The sequence below is a fragment of the Spodoptera frugiperda genome, chromosome 15 (assembly GCF_023101765.2).
Source record: "Spodoptera frugiperda isolate SF20-4 chromosome 15, AGI-APGP_CSIRO_Sfru_2.0, whole genome shotgun sequence".
Taxonomy (NCBI): domain Eukaryota; kingdom Metazoa; phylum Arthropoda; class Insecta; order Lepidoptera; family Noctuidae; genus Spodoptera; species Spodoptera frugiperda.
Genome location: NC_064226.1, coordinates 12,897,377 through 12,917,558, shown reverse-complemented (window position 1 = coordinate 12,917,558; position 20,182 = coordinate 12,897,377). Strand labels below are relative to the sequence as shown.

Genomic DNA, 20,182 nt, shown 5'->3' with positions numbered 1-20,182 from the left:
CATTTTTGGGTTCTGTGGCATATTTCATTCACAAGTTTCACAAAGCATCTGCAAAAATCGTAGGTAATTCGAGACATCGCAGTACATTAAGAAAAAGTACAATGAAAATTGTTTACAATAGACGCCCCGTGAATTTGGATTTTTATTTTCTAGCAGCTGCAGGTCCTCTTATTGCATAAAGAAAAAAAGAAACGTGGAAAAAATGCAATTGTGTAGGTATTATAATCCAGCTACAGTCTTTTCAAAATCTTGCATTACATATTAGAATGTGTTGAACAAACATTTCCGTAGCCTTTGTAGTAGTTAAATGTTAATTGACGTAACCGATGTTAGCACAATGTTTTAAGCCCTTCGTTAACCAGTCGTGATTTTCCCGGAGCGCCCGAGCTTTCATCTTGTTTGGGTCTTCACGAACGTAATCCTATAAAAGAGGCGCTAAAATCCCCTTTTTTCCACAGCAGTTTGTAGTTAATGCAATTAAACGAGTTTTAAGAGGACTAGAAGAAAATGTCCTTGATATCTACCTACTTGATTCAACTTCATCCGCTTCTATCATGGGGAGAGGGAGTGTCAGACCACAGGTCCAACCCTTAATGACTAAAAACCACCCCGGTACTTACTCCTGCTTTTCGAACCGGAGCCCCGAAGCATGGCTCTCCTTGAGTGTCCTTTCTGCTTTTATCTTTTGATATAATTTTCATATTAAAGACATTTTTCTGTTTAAATGAGCCCATTTTGCAAAAAGAACAACAGTAGTTAATCTTCTAAAAAGGCTGAAGTCGTCCATTTGATACACTAGTTTTTTTCAATTTATCTAAGTCTGGGACTGTTCTAAGTAATGAAACAGTAAAGAAACTCGTCGCTTACTCAAAGAAGTACCATTAAAGCTCCACTTAAAGGCATGAATCAGTGTGGTCAGTTCAGTCAGCTATCTGATCTATGAGTCACAGGTCCTGTTTGGTTTTCGTGCGAGATTTCATCGTTAAGTGATTAGTCACACACTTCACACAAGCCTAGGAATGTGTTGAAAATAGATAAAATAATAAACATAACATAACTCCCTAGTAACACAAAGGAAATTATATATTATATCTGACCAGCTTGGATCGTGAAGAAAAAAGTCTTAATGTTCATCCCTTGAATCTACTCACCATAGTTTCACAACTTAAACATTGACTGTAAGAGCAGTTTAATGCAGTTTGAAGAAGTCAAGCATTTAAAGTATTCAGTCGTGTACTGCGTCATCTTATATCGTATCGGTCATTCCCACGGGCGACTCAAACTAATTTATCCCTTCGCTCTGTGGATTAAGGACGTGATTGGTTTGTGATTGCTTTACGCTCCGTTCCCTGTACCCCACATCGAAGGCGCGGGCGGCAGCCACAATAATTTGTTCCGCTTTATTTGCCAACGTACAACGTTCACCATTACAGTTACGGCATTATTTTCCAAACGAAAAAAGCACAAATCTCACACAAACCTTTAAAATTTTTCTATTTAATTTCACAAACTAGATAACTTGGGGTTGATCTGTAAAAAGGTTAGTTATTTTGATTTGAGATCCAGATTCTTCTTCCAGCTCATTGTTAAGTCTATGCAAAAGGTTACTTTAAATACTTTGTTTGAACTGCGACTTCAGTAGTATTGTGTCTACTTCAATTGTGTTATGTTATTGTTACTACAAATATTCAGGTGACCTGTTAAACGTGCGCTTCCTTTAATTTTTTTGTTTACCACCTGGCGCCAGTCGGCCGGCGTCTCTACGCATACCGTACTACCGACATACGATACGTAACCGTCTGCTGAAACAGATGCTTATCTAGTGTCTCCCCATTGTTCCTGTACCGGGGTAACAGAAGTGATTGTTTGAAGGATTACGTGCCTAGACGCCTAACATGCAACCTATAATAACAACAAGTCTATTAGTTACCTGCTTGTTGACTGTGCGAGTTGTTAAGGTGGGTCTATACCAAAGTTAGTAATACTTTGTATAATAGTTAACATGTCTGGACTCATTGTTAAATGTAATTAGCGTGTAATTTATGTTCAGTTGAACAATACAGCCCGGAGATGCTAGATTCTATGATAATAATGTTCTGTACCCAAGTACCTTTGTACGATGACGCAGATTGTAAGCGTACTAAATGGAGAATGACATAATAATTATAGTATAACTGCGCGCCATCTAAATGTAAATACTCGAATGCAGTAGTGTTCGTTAGAATATCCTTCAGTTTAGTTATAAGTTCAGGCTCAAGTAATTTTCAACAGACACTTTATGAGAAAATATTGTCAGACGTGTGTTGGTGTCATAAGTATTCGTTCCACGTAGCAACCGACCGTCCAGGTTTGGCTGAAAACTTCAAGGGAATGAGGTCAGGAAAGGTATATTTCCTTTAACGCCTGTATTTATGACTTACGTCCAAAGAATATTGATAAAGTTGGCTAAGGAGTTGTAGAACTGATGTAGGTACTTAGGTAGGTGGTATATGAATGCGTTTGAATAGCCGACAATTGGTCCCGGGTGAGAAGCCAAGCCCGAAGTCATTCGGATGGAGGGGACTCAGGCGTGGGTCATCAAGTATGCATGAACGTCGGTTTCCGTTAGGGCGACGTGTACGTATCCGAACTGATAAAAATACCAAACTCTGATGTCTCTCACGTTGAGATTTTCTTTTGTGGACCATTGTTTCTTTTTATTTCATTTTTGTTTATATTAACAAAGGTACATAAATTTTAACATATTCATTTGTAAAGGTGAACGTTTATGTATAAGGCAAGGACCACAGGAATATTAAGGAATCCTGCATTCCTATTTCACTCTTTCTCTTCAGTGGTTAGTAACCACTGAAGTTCTTTTCTTAACCCAATTTCTCTTTACTTACAAATCACCTGATTCATTTACAAATCACAGGAATTTGTATTTTACTTCGAGCTAAGTTACCTAAGTTAGATATCTATTTATTTTGTTTAATTAAAATTCAAAGTAAAGGTTGTATGACGAGCAAATGTGACTTGTTCTACCAGGTAAAGAATTTATTTCGTAGTAGCCATTAATGTTTTGTCGTGACGTATTCGTGCATTATGTTATGACGAAGGCCGTGATTCGCTAGAAACCGTTTTATTATTCATCCGCCCATCAATCGTTTTGTAGTAGGTACAATACCACGACGGCAGTCGAGGTGTCTCGTCTTATAAAAACGATCGTTTTCTGTTTAAATGTTTACCATAGAGAATAGAGATTCTTTTTTTTATCATGTTAACCAACAAAAATAAAAATATTTGATGTTTTTGTATAAGTTTTCAAAGGACAATATTGTATTTGTTAGTGTAGCAACAGCTGTGGGACGCCTACGACTTGCTACATAAAAGGATAACCCTTTTTGGTTTCAGTTAAACTCTTATAATACGTTCGTATCGTACATACAAACTGAGATAGATCTTTCTCTTCTTCTCTCAGCAGTAGTTAGCAGTATTGGAAATAGTTACCTATGATGGATATATTTGTGATCATTTCTATACTGTTTACCTTACTTTTGATCAAATAATTGTAAACATGTCATTCAACTACCTACATATGATAATATACTAATATAATATTGTACATATATACACTACTTATCTCATATTAACTATAAAAACAGTATGTCGTACGTCTAAAATTTCGAGATGACAGATAAGAGTATGCAAATAAATTCCATTGACAAATACTGCGCAGTTTATTATGTACCAGTAAAACTAGAAGTGCTCCTGTTATGCTTTGATTAGATAAAACCATACCATGAAGCAAATAAAAAGAGATGGCATAACTGAATTTCCCTTTAACATAATGCGTGACCATTTTACAAAATGCTGTCCCATAGTTACTTCAACAAGGTTGCCAATTGTCTACATTTTATTGTACCACTTTCTGAGCGCTTAGAACCGATCTACGTACAACTTTTTACTTATAATATCATTGGGTAGGGCCTATTTGTTTTGTCACAGTGCACAATCACATTATAATCTCACCTCTTTGTACTTGCTTCAGGATAAAAACCATAAAACTTAACTATACAATTCATTTATTTAGAAATATAAAAACATGAAACTCTCGTTTATTTAACCTACAACATCGGAGATATGGGTAATAGAGAATAGTTGAATCGGAAAGAAAGGTTTATCATTATATTTTTATAGACCATTGCAATATTGCGCAGTAGTAGTTATTCCGCATCAGTAAAGAAACTAGAACTGCCAATGGTGTCAGAACTCAGAACAGAACTGTTTATAAAATAAAAATTTTATCTGAAGAAGTGAATGATCACTCAACGTGTTGGTTAAGTACGTTTGAAGTAGGTAAGTACTCCAGGAACGTCTAGATTAGATAAAAGGTATCAAAACGTTAACCATTTAGCTAATGCGTCACACGTAGTTTGGTGTGTCGTTTTAGAACTATGGAATTGGGACTAAATAAAGGATCTAAAGGTATGAACAGGACTACTGCTTTTCAAATAAGCTCAGGTCATAAAGGTTGCTTGTCTGTATTCTCTAATCTTCTGTATCATGGACCAGAAAGAAGGATTAAAAAGTTTAATTCATTGGCGTGTTATTCATTATTGAACAGCGGAACTAGATGAATTAGTCCCAACGTTAGTATGTAGGTGAATTTTATGTGCTGTGTTACTACACTTTAAATTGAATTTCGAGTTCCAACTTGCAATTTGTTAACCGGAGATAGATTTTTTCGTAAATTCTTCGTTTTCATGTTAGATTTTCACATTGAACAGGATTGAATTTATATAAAGTGTAGAAATGGCAAAATTACAGTACTTGTAGATATAAAAAAAAACACTTTTTTAATTAAAAAATAATTTTATTACATAATTTTCAGGAATCGATTAAAAATGCTGACTACAGTCTTCTTTCAAAATCGGTTCGAAGTCGGTTAAACAACCATTCGTAAATACATACAGGTCAAACAGAGAACCCCCTTCGGTTTTGAAATCGGTTAAAAAACGGCTATCTCAACACGAAATTATCTTAACCAAAAACTTATGGCAGAAACACTTTTCTCACCCGGTTTACCGGGGCTCCGGCTCGAAAAGCAGGAGTAGGAACGGGGTGGTTTTTAGTCAGTAAGAGTCTGAAACTCCCTCTCGCCTCGTCCAAGGCGGGAGAAGTCATTGGATGATTTATCCCCTTAAAAAAAAACCATGTAACTGTGAATAATCCTCGGTCTATAAGTATGTAGTTGGTATTTCTTTGCGTTTCAGATAAACGGTAAGTTTGTTTAGGGCGGTAAGCTTTGCGTTTTCCTGTGAACGTCAGTCAGGGGCGTGCCGCGTGTGTTTACTGTCTGTGGCTCTGTAGTCTGTGCGTTCTATACACGTGTCTATCTACCACGCAATGTGTACCTAAATCCTTTTCGAATTATTTGATATGTAAATTATATTAAGAAAGTTAGCAATTAAATCTAAAGTCGTTTGGTGATAAAAATCTGTACTATATACATATATTTTTGTTTTACTGGGTTAGATTTCCCTTGTGTTGTTAGTGGGTTAATTTACAAGCACACAATGTTCCATCCTAGTCAAACCCACCCAGAACTTCTTCAGATCTTTGTTTCCAACGGATACTTCTTCAACCTTTCCTAATAAGATCTCGTATCGCTGGTTTAATATAGCGTTATTATAATTAAACTAGCAAACTCGGCGAACTCCGTTTCGCATGATTTTCCCTGTTGAATTTTCTTTGCTGTAAAACTCACCTTTCCAACGAATGCGAAACCGTGCAAATCGGTTCGTGCGTTCTGGAGTTATAGTGTCGGGAAGGAAAACCCGACTTATTTTTATATAATAATAGATAGTACCTAGTAGTGATATAATCATTTCTCAAACGGTAGCTCTCTGTATTCATCTATACTTTTAATATCGTGTACCGAAATAGTGATGTTGTTTCAGACATTTTCATTGCTTTTGGCCTTCGTGATCGGTCTAAAATATCTTTATGATATAGGTATCTATCAATAACTGAGGTATGAAGATTTGATATCTGGTATTTATCAAAGTTTCTTTAAAACTGCAAATACCTACTTATCTTTGATTGATGACGGCGTAAAACAACTCTGATTTTTAAAATAAAGACTTACGTTTAAAGCTTGCTAATATTTCTCTGCTTATTGTATCTAAAAATAACGTTGTCACTCGATGTTATTTTCTTGGAAAATAACAAACTTATATACACTTCGTAGAAGGAGTGTCTACTCTGATTCCCTTGTGCCTATCAACGTCGTTGCTTCTTGTCATCTGTCCTTTGGTTAACTGAGATAACTCCCCAAGCGTAACTTTTCACTACATACCTTAATTTTCCTGTAAAACAAGAATCACGCACGTTTTGGTGATGTTTGCTTGTACATAATAGTATTTATCTACCGCTTCCTCTGATAGTGACCAGCAGATAAGAACTGTTTCATGTACTAAAGTAAACGTTGCATTTTGTGGAGCTTTGATAACTGGTTTTGAGTGCTGTAATATAAATAACTAATAGTGTTTTTATATCTGAGCCCTCTTATAAATGCTCGTGCAATATGCGTTGAGGGTTGCTCGCCACCGGACCAGAAAAAGATCCGTGCGTACGGTGCTCGAAGAGCCATCAAACCACCACAGTATGGCTGATACCGACCTGGAGCTGCAGACTCCTATCAGGTTGGTTTTTGGTCAATAAGAGTCTGACACTTCCTCTCGCCTTGCCTAAGGAGAGAGAAGCCATTGGATTATTTTTCTCCCTCAGAAAAAAAAAGCCATGCCGTTATTGACTAAAATAAATACAAAGTACCTAATTTCTCGATCCAGTGACTCGTTCACGCAAGAATAGAGAATACTTAAGTAATTTATGTTCTATCTTATAACCGTCACCGATATAATATCTTTCTGGAACCTCAAAAGGTTTCTGGAAGTTAAAATTAAGTTTTGTATATTAAAGAGCTGTATAACATTTTAATTGGATCCTAATTGCAGGAGTAAGATGACGAAAGACGGTGACGATGGTTTTCAAGAAAACAATATAGTTAGTATTAAGAGATTTTGGTTTATGTCTGGCATTTGGACCACTTAATTCCTAGTTCTTCACAGGTGATTAATTGTGACGAAAAAAAGGTACCTTTAACCTTTAAATTACTTACTAAGTAAGTGACAACCGCAATAAATATTAAGCCTACTTGACCGTAAAGCACTAAAGAAAGTCGTTTTATTTATAACAGTTAATAATAATATTCTCGAAGCCTGAAGATGTTATTCACGGCATCCCCATTAAATTTAATTTTCCTCCGTTTTATTTTATCGTTCAGGGTCAAGACATTATCAAATACTGCCTCGAAATAGAATAATCCATCTCGTTTTTCTTTGGGCTATGGCTGTGTGCATGAAAGTGGCACAAAAGCTTTTTATTACCCTTTCTGTACATAAACCGTCGACATAATGTGTTATGGCACATTCGATCCCCGTAAATTGTTTATTGTACAAAGGCAGTTTTGTTTCATATAACCTTCATATAAATTGTTACCCTATACGTTGGTACTATGATTGGGGCAGTTTCTTTTGATCTACTTCTTAACTTATTGTGTCGTGGGAATGAAGACATTTTGATTTCATGTGTTTTGTCCTACATTTCTGTTTTATTTATTTTTTGAATTTGATGAACAATAATTATGTACCAATTTTAATGTGAGTCATTTTTTTTATGGAATAGGAGGCAAACGATCAAACGAGTCACCTGATGGTAAGCGATCAGCGCCGCCCATAAAAAAATAAAATAAATTCTGTGTTTCTAATGTATATTTATATTTTTAATTATTAATCTACATCTACACTTAATATAAGGCTGTAGAGTTTATTTTTTTATGGAACTACTAGTTCGATTTCAATTATTATTTTTGTGTTGGATAGATCATTTATTGAGTATGGCTATAGGCTATAAAAGATCACGGTACAATCAAAAGGAACAGAGCAGAGCGTATGACTATAAAACGCTACGGCATGGCAGAGCGGTTGAAACCGCGCGAAAAAACTAGCGGGTACGTAGGACAAAAAGGGAGAAAAAGAATGAAATGGTGTCATCAGTGTTTAGACTGTTGCATTGAGCGGAATTGGTAGAAAACAAGAGCCCAAGTCTTGTAGTTCCTCTTGAAAGTTTGTTATGTATTTAGGATTCGGGACAGTAGCTACTTGTGTATTGATCGCACCTGACCTGACAGCTCACGTTACAGCGGCACACTTTCAATATCAACGCACTTCTTTACAGGGAACATTTTGGTTTTTACGAAACCTACCAAAGAAAGCTGAGGCGCCAAAATGAAAAAAAAAAACGCAACTCGTGTAAAACACGGCTTCATTGGACTTAAAACTCAGTTGTTGTGAATACCTAAACAGTATTTTAAAACAATAAGCTAAACTAAGGCTATGAATAGAATATTTACAATTCCATGTTATTTTGTTGAAAACAACTGATAAATATATCTGTCCAAATACAGTCCATTTTCCTTGCTTGTCTTATTTGGTAAAGCCAAAACGAGGAACTTTGGGAATAGAATTGAGCAATAAAACGCGGGGTTATCGTTATTGCTTTTGCGGATTTAGAATTTGCTTTGAATATGTACTGTACATAGTACATACATTCTGTGACTCGATGACATCGAATTGAATCGAAGAGAAATATGGACAAGACTGCTGTCTTCGACCGTGATGAACTGCTTACTTGATTAAAGGAAAAACGTATCTTAATTACAGGTAGTGTTTAATTATGTTGCTTTTGGGGGTAGTTGAACTAAATCACTGGTTCCCAACCCCGGTGGTGGTCCATGGTCGGCAGAAAAAAAATGGTTACGAAATAAAAAGAAAATACCCAAGACTACACCACTGTCCAATAAATACCACTGTGAAAGCTTGAGATAAATTTACGTCGAAGGAGATATGAAGAGCCACTGATCAATAACCGAAAATTCACTATAATATTTTTTATTTACTTACTAAATCATCAAGAAATACACGTTTAATATTAAAGAAAATATACCTACTTTAAGTTAAAAATCAAGATAATAGGTATCAGGCTCACAAAAAGAGCAAGTGAGCTGAGCACGGAAGGACTCGAGCAAATTGTTTGCGACCCGTTTCACTTGTATTCGTAACAAGACGTGAACCCGTCTTACTTGTATGTATTGTGTCTGCGATGATCTAGTACGGTACTCAAACCTTACACGTATACTTCAAGTGTAGCTCAAGTAATGAGATGGACACCAAAATGGGGTTAGTGTCTATCTAAATATTCTCCACGCACCCGTTTCAGTCCACTATAAATTATAAAATAAGTATACTAAAAAACCTAAAAAATAGTTTTTATGGCAATATCCCATTGTTCTATATATAGATTATTTAGTACGTTTGAACGTCATAAAACGATGAGGACAAAATATGTTTGGTCATAGGAGAGAAACAATGTAGTAGGGGCGTACACAATTAAAATTAATTCATTAAAATACCCAATTAAGCAGTATCAAGTGTCGGTAGGTATGTGAGCGCTATTTACAATTATAATTATTACGAATAACAACAGACCTACTAATTGAGTCAAATAAACGTTCATAAAACATCTATGGGGACAACCTTGACCATAAAAAGATGAGCCTTGACACGACCGGCGCGCGCGCACCTGCCCATTTAGCGCCATCTGTCGACGCTATTTTTGTCTGACTACATTTTTTTACTTATCATGCTTGTTTACTTATAAAAATATATTAATTGATCTGATCTGTTTGAAACGGTAAGAAAACGAGTAACAAACGGGGGTTGGGGAGTGGGTTATGTTGTTATTTGTGATTGGAGACCATCAACACCGTCGTATAAACAAAGTGCCTATTTGAAAATTTACATTTTAAGCACAAAGTTACGTTACGGGGACATGAGATCATATATTTAGAGTTAACGTAAAGCCAAGATAAGTCAAAAAGAGATATCTGTTAAAAAAGTTGGATTAACTCCCCCGACCATAATGGAGTATTCATTAACTACATTCATTCGGTCGTGCAAATATCGTCAGCGTGATAATGGCTACCCGGATTATGACGATCGCCTGGGCGTCTATGGATTATGAGGGATTCACGGAATAACCCAAAAATACCGATTTATCTTTAATACTGTTTCATTAAGTATATCATTTTCCGTACAATTATTGTTTAGTTAATTTGTAACAGATGAGGACGATAGGGCCAATTACTGGAGAGGTGTTTATTTGAGTGAGAAGTTCTGTAAAGGCTTTCACTAGTTGCACCTGTCTGTTAAACAACAATGCCATTGAATGAACCTAAACAATATCCTTCTAATGCGTAAGCTGTTTGAAACATGTCTATCTGTATAAATGGTTACTAACATGAACTTGATAAAACCGTAAGAAAAGTCAAATATTTGCCATTTTACGACAAACTATACACATTGATATAAACGAGAATTTGATGTTCTTAGCGTTAAAGGCTAGACTGGAGATGGAGAAATATAGTCATCATTTCTTTGGATTACGTTGGATGTTTTTGTACAGCGTTCAACATTGTCGTAATATACATAGATAGACAGATAATAGTTATGGATATATGTATTTATTTACGTTGTAATAGTAGTATTAATTAGGTTAATCATTACAACAATGGTCATTGAATTTCATAGACAACAAAATATTTATTTTAATTGTTATAAATATATCTTCTTTGTAATTAGCTAAAGTTATTTACGACAAATTAATAATCCGTAACATACATAAATAACAACGCGAAGAGTTACAAAAGTGAAATTAATAGAAATATTTGAATTGAAACGCAAGCTTACACGTAATACGTCAAATATTTTGACATAGAACATGTTTTTGCTCTATATTCCCGTTTGTTTTCCTCACCACACCACGACCCACTTCTAAAATAACATTTCTATCCCTAATCTGTTGGCTAACCCAACACTTTGACGTGGTTCAATGATGAGAAAATCAATTATGTACTTGAAAACGATTCGAGCGGAATTAATTCTATCATGTACTTTCCAATCACAATAATTCATCGACATTATAATGGAAGTAGCCGAAAATTATCTGAAATTAAATTCGTGAGATACACCTACTTGCTTTCTGTGTTATCTAGAAGCGGGTTTAAACTTCAAAGAGCGATATTTTGACCGCACCATTAACGACAGCCTTAGCCAATTACATAATTTCCCTACGATCAATTATTGTAAAACTGCGATACTTTATCGCATTAAATGTTGGGACTAAATCAACAGTGCGTTGTGCATTATCATCAGCGGCATGAACGTACATTATACATTAGCGATACCGCCCGATACCATTGTCCTGATATACGTGGAGTAATTTGTCGTTACCGACGCCACTGATTGCACCGTACATACATAATTCATGTACGAACACGAGCGACCAGAATCACATCGTCCTCTGAATTCTGAATACTCATTGTCCACGAATATACATACAATAACACAATCCTCTGGCTCTGTTATGTACTTCATTAAAAACTTACCAAACAATATTTTTTCTGTATGTGATGGATGATGAGATCCTCTCTTGACAATCAGGCGCGATAGCGTCTGGGGCTGTATTCAACATCAACGTGAGTCCATGTTATGTCTCTTTGACCGTGTAGACAAAATATATCGATGATGTATTTAGTCAGGTAAAGCGCCATGGAACTTATGTAATACTGTGTTCCGAAACAAGCATTGTCCTTTTCGGCGTTTTAATAAGCATTTACTCAAATTGTACTACGAAGGTCCTTTTACAAGTGTGAGGTATGCGTGTCAGGTAGCTGTTTTCTTTAGAAGTGACCCCCGTGCAAATTTGACGGAGCTTGACTACATAATTAATACAACCGGCCTCTGTTGGTTTTATTAAAATGTTTTTTTTTTGTCGAAAAGCTTCTAAGTATCACAATGTAAATTGAAGACCAAGTGTTAGCTTAAACGATGTGGCATTGAAGCAAATAGCACTCTTACCAATCCTGAATTTCCCTTGAAACAAGCAATAAGTAAATGTGACACACCTTGTGATAGAATTGTCCTTATTCAATGTCCTTTGAACAATTAATGTTATGGTAAATAACGACCCACTATCGATAATAGGTATACAACAATATAGTGACGCCGACCTTCTCTTTATTTCATTATTCATATTGAATTAGAAGCACTGCTCACTGTTTCTCTACAGGCATTACTCGGGGCGCCCTCCCCTTGTGAACTCATTTTAGTCTTCTATTTACCCTTGCCAATTTTATTAAAGGATCGTTCCTTGGTAATATTATTCTATAGTATTTTTAGAACTAATATTATCAAAGAGATTTAAGGTATGTATTATATTAAATACCAATACTCGGCTTATTAATCTTAAGCCGTCGCTGAAACTTGATCCTTTGAAATATTAAAGTATTACGAGATTTAGATTATCGGATTCATAACTAAAAATAAGATTCCTGGCCTTACAGGCATCGTACACGTGGACCACACTGGAAACATGGTCTATAATGAAACAATATACATACAGATGGCCTAATAACATTTATCGTAATGTATATTCATAGAATATTAAGTATTGTTATCTCCGCGATGCAGTGCATACGGCCGGCTGTTGATAAATGCCGGCGACTGCGCGTGTTGCGCAGTTACACCGCGCTACGTGCGCACTATGGCTTGATAGTTCTTTGATTGTTTGCTACCTACACCATATCGAGAGACATTTTGCGGACCCGAGGACCAAGTACGGAACCAACACGTATAGGTACTACTTTATTATAATTATAACAATTTCATTTGGTAAGTTCGTTGACATTCTACTTCATTAAATATTAAAATGCTTGCCAAATCCAATAATTCAAACCTTTGATAGCTTCATTTTCATTCATAGCCCTTATCTGAAAATTACTTCCAGCTGAAGAGTTGGAATATCCTCATTCCCCTTGTATAATAAATACCCGTTTGACGTCTGTTTGAATATTCTCAAATTCTAAAACATGAGGTTCCTAGAACAATTAATCATCGTTGTAATGAATATTTGTCGGCTGTGTGACATTTCAAATTACGGAATTGTATATAATATACGTAAATTAGACTTTGATAGACTAGAGGATAATTCTAAAACATTTGTCAAAGTCATTGTAACGACCTAATCACCTCAATTCATGTTAACGTACTTAAGCTGGTTAGCTTAAATATCATGGTCCTTATTTATAATGACGGGGAAGTAAGTGCTTTGCCGCTACAATACAATAGATACCTCGGTACCTGCCTGTGTGCTGCTTGTTACCTGTTGCGACATTCTAACAGAAAAATATCACCATTTATCCTTTCATGCGTAGGTATCCTTGAGCAGAGTGCAGTGTGCATACAATTTAAATGATCTACCTAGTTGCTTGCGTCAGTGGTGTTTATCCGGCGAGGTCGTTTTCTTATGCATTTGGTGTGCGTGAACTGCGTGTGGAAGCGATCGCAAATGCGATCCGTCAATACGTGGGAGGTCGAACTTTAGACATTTGTATCTGCGTAGTGCGTACTAGATAATACAGGCACTGTAAAGGTTCTAATATTTTACGTGTTAAAAGTTATGAATCCTTTACATAATATTTTAAATTTTAATTTTAGGATGGGTAACTCTGATATTGCAACCGGTTATTCAAATTTCGAACTGCTAATGACGTCAATGCGTAGGGAAGTTTTTGGTGTATTCAAGTTTTCAAGGCAACGCCATGGCGCCGATATTTTTTTTTGTTTGTATAACTATAACTATATACCTACATATATGTCTATAACTGGTATTTTTGTGTCTAGGGACGAAATAGGGGTTTAAAAAGAATAATTTACGTTGACCTTGAGCGGAGTCATTGGTCCGTAGTCCACATTTTTTTAAGTATTTATTTCGCATGCCTCCTTTGTGGATCCAATTCCTTTCGCAATGGTTTGATCGGTCGGGCGGCGAGCTACAGTTGCTCGCCATCCGCAGGCCTGTGCCTTCAGTGGCCGTCCGGATGTCCGGTTTGTCTCCCGTGACGGCTGGGGCGTAAGAAGGTTTGTTCCTTTATGCGCCCCGCTTCCTCCTCCTTAGCTTGGATGCTAAAGCTAGATCTTAGAACCAGATATTTTATTTTTACTCTAATAAAAACCCTTACATTCCTTAATGTTCACTTTATGAAACAAGTTATATTTATTTGCACAAAATGAAAAAGGCAATAAAAATGAACACGAATATTTCTTCATAAAACCGCTCTTGCAGTAATGAAAGTGTTCCTCAAATAAATGTATGTATATGAAAGTTATAACGTTTCGCACGTTACTCATAATAATAATATTATTTATGCTGTGCCCAAAACGTACCGTGCGACGCGACGCGACATGGCAACGTTTAGTAGGCATTCCTTATCAGAAAGGAGGCCGGTTATTGGTTTTCCTGGTAAAAGCTTCATCTCGTACTGATTACTGAAAGGAAATCTAATAATAAAAAGTTAGGAGTATCGTATGTTATATAGAGGCCCGCCAAAGAGATCGTTCGTTAGCCTCTTAGATAAGTAGCCCGATCCGGGCTCGCTCATACACCTGTGAAGTTTTAATTAAACCTGCTGGTTGATAACTCCAGAATTAATTACGTTCTTCTGGAAAGATAAAGGCCGCCCAAATATTGCTGAAGTGTAAGTCGGTCGGCTAACTTTTTTCTACTAATTAACAGCCAACCACTTAGTGAAATAATTAAAGAATAAATTTGTCAACATACGCTGCCATTTTTTCACTGTTTAATGGTAAATGTTTGAGCTTTTCATCAAAATAAATTATCTTTTCAGTTTACCGATCATTTCATTATTATATCAAGCAGTCTGGAGAAAGTTTCAGCTTGAAATTATATTTTTATGCTGTTATTCCGAGAAAACGAGTTTATTTTGATTTGATGGTGAAAAATTACTCGTAGCGTTTCAAGGAAAATAGTCTAATTATACAAAGCATTACCTGTGTGTTATCAATAAATTGACTCCCACATAATTGTGAAACTCCCATCTGCTCCATACAGTATTATGGATTGAAGACCGTCAAAATAATTATAATACTTTGTCGTTTTTAATAAAATATACTTTATACTGCTATAAATAAAGCTTTCATATAAATGAAAATTAATTACTATCTGTTTTAAAAATACAGTTTATTATTACGTTATACGAAAATGTTAGTCTGTGTTTCCCCCAATTACCTACGAGTTCTTTTGAATAAACAGTGAAATACTGTAATATTGTGTCCTCAATTACATTTTAACATAAAGTTTCTTTATTTGACTTCCTAGATGTTATATTTTTAGTAGGTTTAGGTTGTCCGGTTTTCCTGCTTTTCACTTGAAGTTTTCCCGAATTTTCTTTGCTATAAACCACACGGAGCCCGTGATCTTCCCAACGAATGCAAAACCTTGGAAATCGGTTCGTGCGTTCTGGAGTTATAGCGTCAGGAAGGAAAACCCGACTTATTTTTATATAATAGATTATCCCACCAAAAACATTCTGTAAAAAACTAGCCAAGACTCGATGGAGCTGCTTGTTTATCTTTAAAAAGTGATGATATCCAGACAAATTCGTAACAAGTCAACGGTTCCTTATTGCGATTTCCTTATTGTTAGATATAATTAGTGGGATTTCTTTTCTTTTTGTAAGATGGCTTTAGCTGAGACTAGCTGAGATTTCTTCAACAGTACGTACGGCAGTGTTTCCTTTGCGCTCGACACTGCCGTGCCCCCAAATGTAAATATGTACTATGTTTGCTAACTCCGTCATTAGGGTATGTACAGTACAGATGCATTTCGCAATAGACGTGTAAGATAAGACGTCATTGTAGGTCATTAAATACATAATATCCGTTTATTCATATTTAATTGGTCTTTTGCACTTCACAGGTGTGTACAACCGTATATCGTATAATTGTAGGTATGTCTTATCAGGTTGAAATCATGTTTGAAGGAAATAGTAAAAGAGATTTACGCTCTATGTGAAAAACACAACACCTACAAGAATAATACCTACCTAATTCGGGCCCTGTATTTGACGTAATAGATGAATCTATTTTTGTCGTGGACCTCAGATCTTAATTAAGACGATTGACATAAGTACTGAGTAATTTTAGCGTTAGACATAAATTGGATTAGTGAGAAACTAGAAGATGATCCACTCTCTCCTACGTGTTCTGCTAAAATAACTCACTTTGTGATGAAAAGATAACTCGTTAGCAAGGTTGATAGCATGGCTGACTGCCCAAGGTGGGTCTGACGTAGGTTAGCGTTTTCAAAAGGAATTTGTCATCAAGGTACAGTGTTATATAGTCTGGTTATTGTTCACAGGTTGATGCACGAGCTCCACACGAGTCTGTACTACATTGCGCGAGCACCGCGCCGCCTATCCGCACCTTAAAACGTAAGTGTTCAATAGAAGAGAAATTCTCGCTTTAGTTGTCGATAAAACCGTATAACTGTTTTATTTCTTGAATGCAAATGTTGCCTGCGTTATATCAGCAACTTCTAAAGAGATATTTAAAAAGAGAAAAATTTGCTTCTATGCTTTTACAAATTTTATTGTGTATCTGCCCAGGGTAGATTTCTGAATATCTATATGGATATCGTTATTCATAGCCTTTATTCTCGTGCATGTAAAGTAGGTACTTATGTTGTACGGTTACGATGTTTACAGTCGAGTCGCAGCACATAATCACTTGATGTAGTGGCCTGTTATTCATGTGCAATGTTTACAAAACGTGCAAATGTGATCCATGCCATGTGCACCATACATCGTGCTACCTTACTGCACATTGTGCTACGAAAACTATGGTTATATGGCATCTCGTACAAACATTGACAATAAACCTGGTTTTGTGCAAATATAGGGTGTCCCAACAAGAACGCAAGATTTAAATTTGAAATAAAACGCAGATATTTTTTAAAAAATGGTGAAAACTTTATAATTTCGTAAAGTAGAGAGGACGAGGTTATCTATGGAACAATACATCGGGCAGATGGCTGCCGCGGCTTTGCTGGTACATACGCGATCTTTTAATGAAATTTTCAATGACCGTTTTGCATAAATGCTACGGTATTTTATTAATACTGCGTCCAATTTCCTATTTAAGGCTTGAGTCGTCGTCGGCTTATTCGCATAAACCATCGACTTTAAGAATCCCCAAAGAAAAAAAGTCTAATGTTGATAAATCACAAGATCTAGGCGGCCAATTCTGGTCGCCAAAACGTGAAATAACACGACCGGGACATGACTGATGCAACAATTCAAATGTTTCTCTGGCTGTATGACATGTGGCGTCATCTTGTTGAAACCACATGCCCTCCAAATCCATTTCTTTAATTCGAGGTACGAAAAAACTAGTTATCATTTTACGATACCGAACACCATAATTGACTGTTTGCGCTTGACCTGCCTCATTTTCAATCGTGTAGCGCTCCATTTTTACTAACCTCGTACCTTATACTAACAAATAATAACAGGTGTTCAAATGTCAAACAATGACACTTCGAATGCCGCCAAATTTAAATCTTGCGTTCTTGTTGGGACACCCGATACTTCAATTTCGTGTGTGGGAGTGCCATGCTTCGGCACGAACGGGCCGGCTCGACCGGATTGATACCACGGCTTCACAGAAAACCGACGTGAAACAACGCTTGCGTTGTGTGAGTGAGGTTACCGGAAGCCTAATTCCCCCTTCCCAATCTTCTTAATTCCTGGATTCCTCAACAACCCCTAAATTCCTAAAATCCAAAAGGCCGGCAACGCACTTGTAACGCCTTTAGTGTTTCAAGTGTCCATGGGCGGCGGCGATTGCTTACCATCAGGTGATCCGTCGGGTCGTCTACCGGCTTGTTGACGTGAGGTTACATGACAAATATTTTTTTTTAAACTTGCTTGCAAATCTACTCGCATGTTCAAAAAGATTTTTGGACATAGGCCTGGTTACATTATCCCAAAAATTTCCTGAAATCAATACTTATTCATCAAGGTGAAACTTTTATGATTACTTTGCGTTTATTCCTTAAAATTGTTTTTCCGTTGGCGGGAGTTGGGAGAGTTTCTACGCGGATTATTTACAGGGAAGATGTATTGAACATTTTATTTTTATTTTTCCAACTTTTTCCTATCCTTATAACGACTGACGTTATTAAGACGTCAACGGTGAATTTTCTCCGGACTTTTTATGACGTTTATGTAGTTAGATAGATTTACCAATTACATATTTGTACAACAGTTCAAAGCATTTATATTGCAACAGTTAAAACAATTAAAACTAACGAAGAATCGTTAGTAAGTTCTAGAAGTTGCTTTCATGGCATCATAACATTTGATATGTAATACCCAAACCGTTTCTAATCTGAATTTGTTTAGGTGCGTGTTTCAAATAGAACATTACGTATTGTGGTAAAATATTTTGAATTGTGGTGGGCTAAAGTTGTGCCACATTCTTTCCACACCACGTTCCATCTACTGGAGAGACTGGAAACAATTTCCATCGTTCATGTATAACCCACCCGCCATTTGTTTGTTATATGTTCACGATTCACGATGGTTTGACCGGCTACCGGTGACGAGCTTAACCATTCTCAACTTATTAATGTTGTTTTTCTTAGTCTGACGTTGACATTTCACCCAGCTTATACTACTCACATTGTCCCAACACAAATTGATTTAAACGGCTTTCAACTTTTTGTGTTTGCTTTTAGGCTTTAATCCTTTTATTTTCGACCAATTAGAGCTCTTTTAATATTTTTGCTCGACTGCGCACCGTGTTAGGAAAGTAAGAGATCCCATCAAAAACATCCTGTAAAAAACCCAAGTCTCGCAGCTCAGTCTTTCTACCGTCAAAAGTTGTGAGATCCATGTAATACCAAGTCGGTAAATCTATTTAGTGTCTACTTGAAGGACCTTCTGTCTTAAGTTATTACATAAGTTATTATCATGCCAATATTAAAAATATTTAACGTTTTAAACAAATAGATCGACTTGGACATCGCTTGATTTGATTATTAGTATGTATCACACTACACAGCATGACGGGCCAGCGACCAACAGGAACGAGAGTTTCAATCGCGTGAGGCGCGAGAGACTAAAGAATCTAATATAATATTGTAATATTCATTTTGTTTTCATGCGATGTCCAAGTCGATCTATTTGTTTAAAACGTTAAATATTTTTAATATTGGCATGATAATAACTTATGTAATAACTTAAGACAGAAGGTCCTTCAAGTAGACACTAAATAGATTTACCGACTTGGTATTACATGGATCTCACAACTTTTGACGGTAGAAAGACTGAGCTGCGAGACTTGGGTTTTTTACAGGATGTTTTTGATGGGATCTCACTTCTTTTTGTAGAGCCTTTCCTTTTGATACCATCTACTTCTAACGAATTTTGTTAAAGGTCTTATGATATTTTCTTATTTTTATATGTAGTCTTCCTCTTTTAGTAATAATGTTGTTCAGTTTCATGGGCTAAACACACCCTTACCCACCCTATACTCCCTTGCCTCATATGGTAGGTACCTATCTACACCTATTAAATTTATAACCACCACCAACCACCAACTGCATAAATAACTTTGTAATCCCATATATTTATATGGGATTACAAAGTTATTGATGCAGTTGGTGTATTTGGAAAACTGGACCGAAATTACAAAATATTTAAGTTTTCCCATGATTAAGACACTAAACTCTATATGTATTCCAAATATGAAGCTTCTAAGTCTGCTAGAAGTGCCTTGGACTTTTGATGATCGGTGAGTCAGTGAGTGACAAAATTTAGAAACTTTAACAAGTTGTCATTCTTAAACTACTGGTTCAAATTGACTGAAATTTTAAATATTCCGTGTTTATACAATGCCGGATTAGTTACTGAAGATTCAGGTTTCTTGCTTTATCCACAACCGAATTATAGGGGGTCGAAAAAGGCCCGAATTGCTTCGAGAAAAGGATGGTACGGCCGTGCCGCTTTTTTTGCTCGACTTGGCGGGGGCACTGCCGTGCCCCCAGATATTGTTTCGTAAACCTAGGCACGTTGCCAAACGTGTAAACTGTTTTATTGAAAGACAGAGCGAGTTGATTTACCGCACATAACTGATTTACTATCAGTACATGGATTTTA

At 36.3% G+C, this 20,182-nt stretch overlaps 1 protein-coding gene and 1 long non-coding RNA gene across 4 annotated transcripts in view; one reads left to right on the top strand and one right to left on the bottom strand.

Annotated features, from left to right (window-relative positions):
- The window catches only part of LOC126911435 (uncharacterized), a 71,960-nt gene extending 56,335 nt beyond the window's left edge, over window positions 1-15,625 (bottom strand). Inside the window, exon 1 of the long non-coding RNA XR_007705979.1 lies at window positions 15,459-15,625. This is a non-coding gene — a long non-coding RNA (uncharacterized LOC126911435). The remainder of the gene's footprint in view (window positions 1-15,458) is intronic.
- The window catches only part of LOC118269428 (beta-arrestin-1), a 62,879-nt gene that overhangs the window by 2,582 nt on the left and 40,115 nt on the right, over window positions 1-20,182 (top strand). For 2 of the 3 annotated variants that reach the window (XM_035584572.2, XM_035584564.2), the window contains exon 2: window positions 16,381-16,453. The gene's annotated coding sequence lies outside the window, so the exon portion shown is untranslated. Of the gene's footprint in view, window positions 1-12,659; window positions 12,799-16,380; window positions 16,454-20,182 lie in introns of those variants that run through there. The other variant, XM_050698513.1, reaches the window with a different exon arrangement.